The sequence below is a fragment of the Canis lupus genome, chromosome 33 (genome assembly GCF_048164855.1).
Source record: "Canis lupus baileyi chromosome 33, mCanLup2.hap1, whole genome shotgun sequence".
In the NCBI taxonomy this organism is placed as follows: Eukaryota; Metazoa; Chordata; class Mammalia; order Carnivora; family Canidae; genus Canis; species Canis lupus.
In genome coordinates this window covers 29,750,434-29,763,398 of record NC_132870.1, presented here as the reverse complement: position 1 = coordinate 29,763,398, position 12,965 = coordinate 29,750,434, and the positions used below count along the sequence as shown (strand labels likewise).

The window sequence follows — 12,965 nt, the reverse complement described above, 5'->3', positions numbered from 1 at the left end:
GCAGCTTTATTCACAATCACCCAAAACTAGAATAAACAGTCAAGATATTCAACAACAGAGGATAAACAATCCTGGTACACACACACAATAGAATAGTACAGAGCAATAAGAGGGAACAAACTGATTCATGCAAGAGCATAGATGAATGTAATTCAGTGAGAGAAACCAGATCCAAAAGACTACATATTTTATAGTTCCGTTTATATGACATTCTGGAAAAGCAGACTGACAGAAATGGAAAGCAGAGCAAAACAGTTGTCAGGGCTGGTGGAGGACGAGATGATGTTACAAGGGGACTACTTAAGGACACTTTTTGTAGTAACAAAACTGTTCTATATGATACTGTGGTGGTAGATCCTTGACTGTATGCCATTTGTCAAAACCCATAGAGCTGTACACTACAAAGAATGAAAGCAAGTTATATTTTTGTGAAAAAATTAACTAGGATGTCAAGATAATCCAGGATAGAATGAAGACTGACAAATCAATCTAACTGCATTACATACATGATAACCTAACTGAAGAATGTTTTAGGTAATACATATATACAGATGGAAAGACGTAGATACAATTACAAAGATGTTCACATACATAATTTAGTACATACATACATATCTCCTAACTTCTGTCTACTGAGAAAGCCTAAATGCAATGATACTCCAGTAGCTACAACCACATCCAGGGCCCAGTTCTCAGTTTCTAAATACCATGCCCCAACAAAAGGAACCAGGGCTTCTCGGACAAAGGACTGATTCTAATGCTGGGGTAGGGGGAGGACAAAATACTGTAGTGTCAGAAAGTAAGGAAGCAGTCAAAAGACAAAAGGGTGGCGGCAAAGAGACACAGGAGGCAACCTGAAAGAGCAGCCAATGGCCGAAGCTGTAACAATTTGGGTAACAAATATAAATCATGATAGTATTCGATTATAATCCAAAGAAAAAAGTCAATATTCATGGGTCCACAATAATAAAAATAACTGAAAACATTTTAAAATGGGAAAAAAGGGGCAAGCCTTCCTTACAGAAAAATTCCAAATAATAAGAAATGTAGAAGTGAGGGAAAGAGAAAATTACCATTAGAATTCCACAGTAGAAGACTGCAGGTGTGAGCCGCTGAGGAATGCTACCAGTAGTGGAAGAAATTTTAAGAAGCAATAGGATATTAAATTATCTTCCCAAGAATATTTATGAATTACTGTGATGATTTTAGCATATGCCTACAAATTACTTTATCCATCTCACTGTAGAAGGTGGAATTTAATTCTTAATTCCCTATCTGTTAAATGCAGGCTGGAGTTACTCCTAACATAGAGTAGAAAAAGAATATTAATTTTGCAGTGGAGGAACTTGGCAGCCCGTTAAAGACTGAATATCTCCCTCCAAACTCATGTTGATGCTCTATCCCTTAATTTGATGGTTTAAAGTGGGGCCTTTGGGAAGTAATTAGGCTTAGTTTAGATCACAAGCATAAAATCCTCATGATGGAATGTAGTATCCTTTCTCCTCGTGCATGTAAAAAAGCCATGTAAGCACATAGCAGGAAGATGGTCATCTGCAAGTCAGGAACAGGGTCTTCATCAGAACCAACCATGCTGTCACTCTGATCAAAGATTTCTGGACCCTAAAACTGTGAGAAAATAAATGGCTATGGTTTAAGCCACCCAGTCTATGGTATTTTGTCATAGAGGCCTGAGCTAAGACATTCCTTAAATCAAATGCCCAAGGTTAACATGACCAGGAATAAACAAGGTGATACATATAATCCCTGATATGATGTGATAAGAAGGGCACTTCACTTCTGTGGTATTCTTCCTAAAAATTAATAAATTCTTGAGACCCCATCCCAGCCTAATCATGAGAAAGCATCAGTAGAGTGAGGAACTGTCTACAAAACAACTAACTGGTCCTGTCAAAGTCCTAAAAAGCCAACAGAAAGACTAAGAAACTGTCACAGATCAGAGGAGATATGACAACTAAATGCAACATGATATCCTGGACTACATCCAGGAACAGAAAAAAAAAAATGGTGGAAATGGTATAGTTTAGCTAATGGCATTTCAGTAATGTTAATTTCTTAGCTCTGATAAACATACCATGGTTTTGTAAGATGTTAAGACATAAGAAGATATAAGACTTTAGAGAAAGCTGAGTGAAGAACAATGAATTTTCTGTACTATCTTTATCACTTCTGCAAATCTAAAATTATTGCAAAATAAGTTTTTAAAACATCAATGGAAAAAAGTGCTGGCAATGACTTATTAAATTGTATGACACAATTTTTAAAAGATTTTATTTATTCATTTGAGGGAGGGAGGGAGGGAGAGAGAGAGACAGAGAGAATGCGTGCACACACAAGCTGGGGCAGAGGGCAACGAGGGAAGCAGACTCCTTCCCCCTGAGTGGGAAGCTCATCGACTAGAGACTCGATCCCAGGACCCTGAGATCATGACCTAAGCTGAAGGTAGATACTTAACCAACTGAGCCACCCAGGTGCCCCCGTATGACACTATTTTTTAGACAACTGACCGAACCACACATAACCAGAGTGATTTTCCTAAAAAGCAAATCCGATTATTTCTTCATTTAAAACTTTCTAACAGTTTTTCTTGCCAACAACAAAAAATTCAAACGCTTTAACATAGTTTATAAAACAATGGAAGGCACAATAATCCCTCCCCCATCCCAAATGTCCATGTCCTCATCACCAGAACATATGAATATAATATGTGACATGGCAAAGGGAGTTGAGGTTGCAGATTGTATTAGGATTGTTAATCTGTGACCCTAAAATCGGGAGAAAAGCCTTGATTATCCAAGTGAGCTCAATGTAATCACAAGAGTCCTTAAAAGTAGAAGAGGGAGGCAGCAGAGAGTCAGGGAGATGGGACTACACAAGATCCTCAGAGATGAGGTTGCTGGCTTTGAAGAGAAAGAGGGGACCATGACTCAAGGAATGTGGGCAGCCTCTGGAAGCGGGAAAAGGCAAATGGATACTCTCCCACAATCTCTAGGAGGGAATTCAGCCCTACTGACACCTTGATTTCAGCCCTGTTAGACTTCTAACCTACGGATGATGAATTCATGTTATTTTAAGCCACCAATCTCTGGTAAATTTGTTACAGCAGCAAAGAAAAAATGAACACAAAGGCCCTTCATGATGGCCCTCTTACTTCATTGCTCACCGCTCCTCACAACGATATTCAACAGGTAGGTGTGCCTTAATATACTGCTATACTATAAGCCATTCACATGGGTCTACCTAAGTTTGATCAGTAAATAAAATGTAATTTTGCTAAACTAATGGTGCCTATCGTTAGGTCAAAGTGACACAGAATGATGACCTTGTAGGAAGAGAGCAAAGAAACCACAGCACGACATCAGGAAAGACTATATGCTAGAGCTTTATCTCAAAAGGCCATCAAAGGGGTTAGTGAGAGCAGTTAAGTTGCCTTGTAAAGTCTTCTGAAGGGGATCAAATAAATATGCTACTTTTCTGAAATCTGCTTTTTAAATTTAAAAAAAATTAGGGATCCCTGGGTGGCGCAGCGGTTTGGCGTCTGTCTTTGGCCCAGGGCGCGATCCTGGAGACCCCAGATCGAATCCCACGTCGGGCTCCCGGTGCATGGAGCCTGCTTCTCCCTCTGTGTCTCTGCCTCTCTCTCTCTCTCTGTGACTATCATAAATAAATAAAAATTAAAAAAAAAATAAAATAAAATCTTAAAAAAATAAATACATTAAAAAAAATTAAATTCTAAAGTCTAAAGTTTAATTCCTTCAAAAATGCCACCAACTAAAATTTTAGCCCAAAGGCGGCCATGATTATGAAAAGGCTGAGAATCACTATTCCACACACAGTTAGGCCACACCAAATTTTTCTCAAGCCATGTTTGTTCACCTCTGACCCTTCACACAAGCTCTTCTTCTCTACCTGGAACCTTCAAAAAATTCCCTCTTTTCCCTTTATCTAATCAATTCTTACTCATTCTTCAGATCTCAGTTTAGCTCTTCTAGAAAACATCTGCTAACCCTATAAGTGAATGCCTACTTAATGTTGCATATACAATATCTTGGACCACAATGATAGCACTTTTCACATGGTATTGTAATCGTCTGATTGCAAATTCTCTAAGTGAAAAACGAGTCTAGTTTGTTCTCAGCTTTAATATATTCCTAAAGCTTAGCATAGTGCCTGGGTTATAGAAACCATTCCCACAGTTTTTTGGGGAAAAAAAGGAGCCTAGTAAATAATCATCAAATATTTCTGCATCAGGCATTTCCCTTGTCACGATGTATCAACACGGACTACAGGATAAGTAAAAAGAAGCTCTTAAACAACACTTTAAGAGCTTCCACTACTGAAAGCAATTTATACCCTAGTATAAGAACAAATATAGAGATCTGAACTTTTTGTGTCATTTTACACATTTTACTCTATCATCTGAAACAAAACGAAAGTAATAATATACTGTATTTCATTACATCTAAGGTGTTTTAATGCTGCTGCTTTTTAAATTTACCAGGCATATTAGCTCCTACTACTGTAATAAATTACCACAAGCATAGTGGCCTAAAACAACATAAATTTACTATTTTCTAGTTCTGTAGGTCAGAAGCCCAAAATCAGTTCACCGGGCTAAGGTCAAAGTGTCATGGGCAGGGATGGTTCCTTCTGAGGCTCCAAGAAGAGAATCCTCTTCCTTGTTTTTTTCAGCTTCTAGTGGCCAGCCCCTTTCTCCATCTTCAGAGCACATTACTCCCACCTCTGCTTCTGTGGTCACATTACTTTGTCTGTTGGCTAACTCTTCCTGACTCTCTCCAACCAGGTCTGTTGTGATTATATCAGGCCCACCTAGATTGAGGATAATATCCCCAACAGTCAGTCAAAGCTGCAAAGGTTTCAAAGATTAGGATGGACACACATTAGGGGGCCATTATTCAGCTCACCACATCAACCACCAATGGCAGGTTTTCATACAACTATACCATAACTTCTACCACTTCAGCAAAACCAATTTCTAAATCTCACCAAATTCAGAGATTAAAATGTGAAAAACAGAATGTCTTAGAATCAATGAAGTAATATGATTACTGCATCCACCAAGTGGCTTAATGTAGTGACTCATAAAAAGACCATCAACAAATCACTGAAATACAGAAAAATCCAGGCTATATTCATACAGGCTCTGAAACATTTCGAAATTCTTGGCTTCAAGTGAGGTATGTCTGTAAAAAATAGGAAACAGATTATTCTAACACATTATCTACTCACTGGTACCAGTCTGACTTGAGAAGTAAACAAAAGATTTTTAATAAATAGGCTATATACCTTTCAATGGAGGTGCTTAGCTGGTCAGCCTGACTGATGTCATATCAGCTAGATACACTTCTGGTTTTCTTTTTCTTTCTTTCTTTCTTTCTTTCTTTTTTTTTTTTTTTTTTTTTAAGATTTTACTTATTTGTTCATGAGAGACAGAGAGAGAGAGGCAGAGATACAGGCAAGGGAGAAGCAGGCTCTTCACAGGGAGCCTGACGTGGGAATCGATCCCGGGTCTCCAGGATCATGCCCCAGGCTGAAGGCGGTGCTAAACTGCCAAGCAACCCGGGCTGCCCCACCTCTGGTTTTCTATAAACATCTATGCCCTTCCTGGCAAGACTAAATTATCACAAGGTCTACCCAAAGGCTGTATCTGCCTCAGGGTCATAAATCTCCTTCCAGAAACTAAATTACCAACAAAGGAAAATTGATTCTATTCTTGCTGTATGCAAACCAGACATGAAAATCCAAATTACAAGGTAAATATTTTATGGAATGTTTAGTCACTATACATTTACAACCAAATTAATCATAAGCTCTCTTTAAGATAAATGAATTTCCTCATTCTTTACCTTGACAGAGAACTAACATTTTTAATATCAAAAATATTTGCTTCATTAGTCCTTTCCTGAATCAAATATCAATATTTTTTTAAAAGTCAGATTAAAGGTTTTTTTTTTTTTTTACTATTATTATCTTAAGAAGAACATCAAGGTCAGCAAAGTACAAGCTCCTCTACAGAGACACAAACTAACTTGGAGAGGCAGAATCAGATATAAGAATGTAATTTATTCATCACTGAACTACCAAGAAATAGGGCAATATGCATTTTAACAATCACTCTTGTTAAAGTTTTAAAATATTTCTGAACCAGTTGGTGAATAGTCACACAGCCCTGACCCTGCTTCCCTGGTATACTGCACAATGCTATTCCCTTGCCCCAGACCTCTAAGACCTCCTCACGATCCAGCAACTAAAAGACTAATGCCTGGCACGTTACAGGCTTACAGAACCCTGCTCTAATGTCAAGGCTGGTATCCATTCAGTCACTGGTATGCAAAGTACAGATTACTATTTTAGATATAGGGCCCCTGATAATAAAGTATCAATAATGTCGCTAAAACAGAAATTTTTTACAAGCATAAAAAGTATATGACCACCACACTCCTTAAGAAATCTACAATTGGAAACCCTGGTGTTTTTAAAAATGAGGAATTTCTAGAGCATCTGGGCGGCTCAGTTGGTTGAGTGTCTTGACTCTTGATTTCCGCTCAGGTCATGATCTCAGGGTCCTGGGATTGAGCCCTATATCAGACTCCCTGCTCAGTGGGGAGTCTGCTTGAGGATTCTCTCTCTCTCCCTCTGCCCACCCCCAATCACATACATTCTCTCTCTCAAATATAAAAATCCTAAAAAAAAAAAAAAGAAAAGAAAAAAAGAGGAATTCCAATCACATCTGGATACCCTGGATTATTCTTTTGTAATGGAAGGCTAATAACTATAAAAGTAACTGTCCCAGTCAGACAGAGCCTACAGCCAACAGATTCAGACTGTGCAGCTATTTGGATGAAACCTCACTGCATTAGTCCATTAGTTCTTCTCTCTGGCTGCCATGGTAATGAGTGTTACCAGTAGAGGGACCAAAAGAAAACCGATCCCACTTAACCTACTATGACTCAGGTACTTGGCTTTTCTCTACATAATCTTATATGATTCTCACAACAGTCCTGTGAAGTATCACTATCCTCATTTTACAGACAAATTCAAATAGTTGGTAAATAGTGAAGCCAGGCATCGCAGGTTCCAAAGCTTATTTCACAATACGTGTTTCTCAGAAATACTAGGAAAAACAAGCAAGTTAGGACTTGGCCACTGGCTAGGCGAGGCATTTTACTACTCCCTCTCACCTCCCTACTTTATCCTGCTTTTCCTTGGTTCCTATTACAAGCAGCTTTCACCATACAATTTTAGAAAACCTAAAACTAATTAAATCCACCTTTCCACAAGCTGGCTAGCTGAGGTAGGTGAGCTATTTGAGGGAACCTTCCAAGAGTAGATCTATCTGTTGGAGAGATGAAGGGCTGGGCAGTGTAAGAAAATAATAAAAAGAAACAGTGATTGAGCCTTAAATACAGGAAAGGATCGGGAGAACTGGCCATACATAGATCCGTTCAGTCTTCAAAAATAATAATATGAAGCCAAGGTCACTTACTCAGTTGAGTGCCTACTGCCTGCTGCCACTGGGAATATAAGGAAGAAAACTCACATAGTCTCCGTCAACTGAAGAATTTAGATGTTGGTGTTCTGAAGGAGATGGAATGAAGGGGACTCTCCTTTGTTAAATATCTCATTTTGCTAAGCACCAGGTACTTTAAAAATAGTAACTCATTTAGTATAATTCTCTCAACAATTCTAGAAGGAAGGTATTGTTATTCCCCGAAGCTCAGAGATGTTAAGTAATTACCTCTACAAAACCCAGAACTGTATCAAAGCCGACAACCTTTTCACTAGCCCACACCTTCTGACAGTTCTGGGTATGCTCAGCCTATTGGAAATAGTGGCTTCCCTAAGGCTGAATATAACATGATTTGCTCTAACATGCAGGGCTGACTATGAAGATGCTCTCATTTCTAGGAAAGTCCATTGAAGACTGGCTCAAAAATCTGTTCTCTTTCAATGTCTTTAAGATTCTAATACTTCAGGATTTATAGATAATTAGAAAGATGAAGTTAGTTGAAATACTATAATCCGTGGCAATGAATGGGGTTTACAAAAATTATTACACATATAATTTCAGAAACCTGAGGGGAGGGTGGAGTGGGAATGAAAAGATACTGAAAATAACTAATACAATACATGCAGCAATGAAAAATAAAATTTAAGCCCAGATAAAAGACACTTGTTTATATATGGAATGATTTTTTTAAAAATTTTTTTAAATTTTTATTTATTTATGATAGTCACAGAGAGAGAGAGAGAGGCGCAGAGACACAGGCAGAGGGAGAAGCAGGCTCCATGCACCGGGAGCCCGACGTGGGATTCGATCCCGGGTCTCCAGGATCGCGCCCTGGGCCAAAGGCAGGCGCCAAACCGCTGCGCCACCCAGGGATCCCATATGGAATGATTTTTAAGATTCTCAAGGTATTAATCTGCTTAGAAGGAAATGATGCATCCAAATGGTTACATTACACCATGGCAATATCTTCACCAGAGGACCTGATGCTTCTGCTCAGCTATAAAGGAAGACCAGAAACCTGAGACACAGACGCTGCTCTGATCAAAAGGAACTTAATTCAGACACACTGGGGAGATTTTTATCCTTTTAAATTTTGCATGTGCTCTCAAAGTTGAAGGGTTTCCTTTAACTGACCAGACAGTACTGCTGAGTGGATGGTATGTTTCTATCCTCCATAATGGATCCCAATAATTCCTATTACTAACTCATCTTTCTCTCATTATTGGCAACTAAAATGATAAAACTGTCAGTAGTATCATTCCTGGAAAAGGCATATGGAAGGAAGAAAAATACATTTTCATTTGAAAATGAGTACAAAAAAAAAAAAAAAAAGAAAATGAGTACCATTAGCTTCCTAAAAGTAGAATTAAGCAGCAGTGGTTTACTGTTAAATCAGAGTGCCCCCCCTATAAAAAAAAAAACCTTTTAAAATTAATCCCTTTCAATTGGGAGAAATTTTGGAAATACATTAACATATTGCCAGGATATTATTTCATCCAATCTTCCCTTTTTTGAGGACTGGGCTTTGGAAAGACTCTCAAAAGGCAGAGTAAAAGTTTAAAAATCGTCAACTAACACTTCATATGGAAATACAAATAATTCTAAAAGCTCATATGCTGCTCGTGAAAAACTGAAGTAGAGAAATACAAGTACACAAAAGGAAGTTTAAGGGAACTATGTAATAGACTCAAAGAAGTCAAACTGTATCTTCAAATGAATGGGGAAAAGCAGATGAGCAGTTAAACCCAAAAACCAAAAGTGATAATGAAGTCATGAAGTCTCAGTTTTCAGCCTATTCCCTACCCTTTCCAAAAAAAAAAAAAAAAAAAAAGTCTCTAAAAAGACTTTCTACATACAGTCTCTTAATAGAAAGAAGACTGGACTTGGAATTAGGAACACTGAATTGGACTTGATTAACAAATGTTTAATGAATACTTGAATGTACATCAGTGACAAGAGAGACATCTGCCATCCTCACAAAGTTTACACAGCAATTGGTGAAAAACATACCCACTTAACCTTTCCAGATCTCGATTTGATCTATAAAATTTGAGAAGTGAACTGTTTTTTCTGACTGCACTCCAAAAACACCTGAACCTCTATTTTTTTTATTTTTTTTTAAAGATTTTATTTATTTATTCATAGAGAGAGAGAGAGAGAGAGGCAGAGACACAGGCAGAGGGAGAAGCAGGCTCCATGCAGGGAGCCCGATGTGGGACTCGATCCTGGGTCTCCAGGATCATACCCTGGGCTGCAGGAGGCGCTAAACCGCTGCGCCACTGGGGCTGCCCTGAACCTCTATTTAAACCGTAACAGCTCTGCTTTTTTTCTGATTTCTCCATCAGTGCTCTATCCACTATTTCCTTTGGAAAAAAATAAATGTTTTTTTAAAATGTTGGATAACCACTAAAATAAGTGATCTCTAGATACCATTTCAGTTTAACAATTCTGTCTCCTGTAATGTTACATATGCACACTTCTGACTTGTTTCTTTTTGCCATGTCTGGAATTCCATTGAGACACATGAAAAGGCAAACTATTTCATGTAGGGCTAAAGAATAAACCAATACCCAAGGACTGCTTAATCTTTATTATAAATGCCAATACAATGTAGAAAACATAATTTTTTCTAAGATTAGCAAAACAAAACAAAACAAAAAAAAGGGGCACCCCAGTCGCTTAGCGGTTTAGAGCCGCCTTCAGCCCAGGGCATGATCCTGGAGTCCCAGGATTGAGTCCCATGTCAGGCTCCCTGCATGGAGCCTGCTTCTCTCTCTGCCTGTGTCTCTGCCTCTCTCTCTCTCTCTCTAATAAATAAATGAAATCTTAAAAAAAAAAAATAGATTTGATCTTCTCTACTTAAGCTACTTCCTTCCACAAAAACAATAAAAAATTTGACCCTAGTTCTTTATCCTTTTTGTTTAATTGAGGTATAATTGACATATGCTCTATTAGTTTCCGGTATACAACATAATGACTCAATATTTGTATAAATTACAAAAATGATCACTATAATAAGTCTAGTTAACATCTGTCACCATACATAGTTACAGATTTTTTTTCCCTTGTGATGAGAACTGGTAAAATTTACTCTTAGCCTATTTCTTTATCTTAATTTCCAAATTCCTTGACAATGACATTTAAGGCCTTTCTGCAACCTGACTCCTTTTTAAGTAGTATTCCTTACAGCTTCTGTGCCTTGGGTTCTCCCTATTACCCAGCACACTTCTTGCCTCTTGACAGCTTAGTTTCTAAACATGCCTGCACTTTCACAATTTTGAGACTTTTGTTCATGCTATAAATCTCTGTCTCAAGATATTCTTGTCCTCTTATTGTTACCCATCAAATCCCTCAAGGTCAGAAGCAACTGGAATGTCAATAAAATACAGGTGAATTTAGGAGAAAGGCAGGAATTCTATTTTTCTACTAGACTAATCTTAATTACCTGAATGGCAAACATGCAACAAATGCTGAAATGAATTATGTTAATGTTTATAAACGGTAGAAACAAACATCACTTAAATTTGGCTTCTAATGTTCTTACAGATCTAATATCCTCATTACAACTGATATTCTGGCATTTCTTGAGCCTTCACAAAATTTGTAAGGCTAAGTAAGATCAGTATTTGCCACTTTATTTTTTTTTATTTTTATTTATAAAGAAGGGCATGGTTTTTTGTTTTAAGATTTTATTTATTTATTCATAAGAGACACACACACACACAGAGAGAGAGAGAGAGAGAGAGAGAGGCAGAGAGACACAGGCAGAGGGAGAAGCAGGCTCCACACTGGGAGCCCGATGTGGGACTCGATCCTGGGTCTCCAGGATCATACCCTGGGTTGAGGGCGGCGCCAAACCGCTAAGCCACCAGGGCTGCCCAGTATTTGCCACTTTAAAAATCATTCACTAACACAATAATGCATACCCAGAAAATCAAAAAAAGACACTTCTTGGAACACTATTAAACATGGGTTTACAATATTCCAAAAGGCTTGAAATCTCTTCTTAAATTATCACGTGCTAGTTCCTTCGCTCACAAAACTGTTTAAAAACAAAACGAAAACGACAATCTGTATTAAGTTTACAAGGACAAAAACCGCTCAGAGAGTATCTTAATGTGTGCTCGGGACAGGAACACAAAGCCTACAACACTGTTCACATTCACACCCATTAGAGGAAACGACGGCTCCTGGAAATAAAGCATTATGGTTGATTCAAAGTATATTATGCCTAAGATATCACTTTTTGGGAAAAAAAAAAAACAAAAAACAAAAAACTCAACCTCTGATTCTCAGCATAAACTTATGATAAACTTCATGTTTGAAAAGTATCAGCTGTCAAAACCACATACTGGCTAAACTGATTTATATAGCCCAGTGAATTTTCATTAACTGGATAAAAGAGGTCAGTTCAACAATTGTTTGAAAAGTACTAGTGTAGTCCTGCTGTCTCACACAGGGCATTTTTCTTAAGCATTCAATCACTGGCGAGGGTTCTCATCCAAGATACTATAACCTGAGTTCCCCCTTCCCAGGCCCCATCCGTAAACATGCAGATCCCAAGATGAGGTCATAAATGGCCTAGAAATGATCATTTTTCACTTGAACCTCCTGCATTCTGAAAGCCTACGACCTTAGCATGAAAGCGGCTTTCAAGTCGACAGGCTGCTGCCGGCATCAAGGCCTTTTCTTCCCCCGACGCGGGGCCAACTCCGGCTCGCTTTTGTATTTCAAAAGTGAAGCTGAGGGGGGGTGGGGGGGGGGGGAAAGACACCCAGATCTAAAGGTATTCGTTTAAATAAAGCCGTTTGACACCTGCTCCCTTTGCAACGCGACCAAGCAAACTTCCAAACGCTAGAGCAGCCGCCGCAGCTGCAATGACAGGTCTCGCAGGCCGAACTGGGTCAGGGTTACGGTCACACTTCATGTTGCATATTTACACCCTTTTGTCTACAAACTTGAGCGCTCACTTAAGTTCCCTTCAAGGCCACGTGCTCGCAGGGCCGCAGAAATCAAAGCAGTTCTGCTGCGACGGGGAAGGGCGGCAGCCCCGCAGCCCGAGGGCCACAGCAGCCTTCCCCGGACCGCGCACTCCGCGCGGCCTCGGCTTCTCGCCGGCGACAGGGTCGCCCGGGGCAACTCGCCGGCGCCCCGGCCGGGCTGGAGGACCTCTCCTCGGAGGCCGGGCCCCGCCTTTGCCGCCTCCGGCTAACCCCCGGCGCTTTCGGGCCCAGGGTCACGTTACGTAAGCAGCCCCGGCCCCGGCTTCCCCGGGTCGGCCCCCGCCTCCGCGCCAGGGCGCCCCTCCCCCTCCCCCTCCCCCTCCCCCGCGGCCCGCGGCCCCCCCTCGCAGCCCGGCCCCCCTCGGCGCGGCCTCCGCCCGCGGCCTCCGCCCGGCGCCCCCAACCCGGCAGCC

The 12,965-nt window shown here is 39.9% G+C and overlaps 1 protein-coding gene across 2 annotated transcripts in view; it reads right to left on the bottom strand.

Moving 5' to 3' along the window:
* Positions 1–12,965, bottom strand: part of SEC24B (SEC24 homolog B, COPII coat complex component) — a 94,732-nt gene that overhangs the window by 81,488 nt on the left and 279 nt on the right. The gene's annotated exons all lie outside the window — the stretch shown is intronic.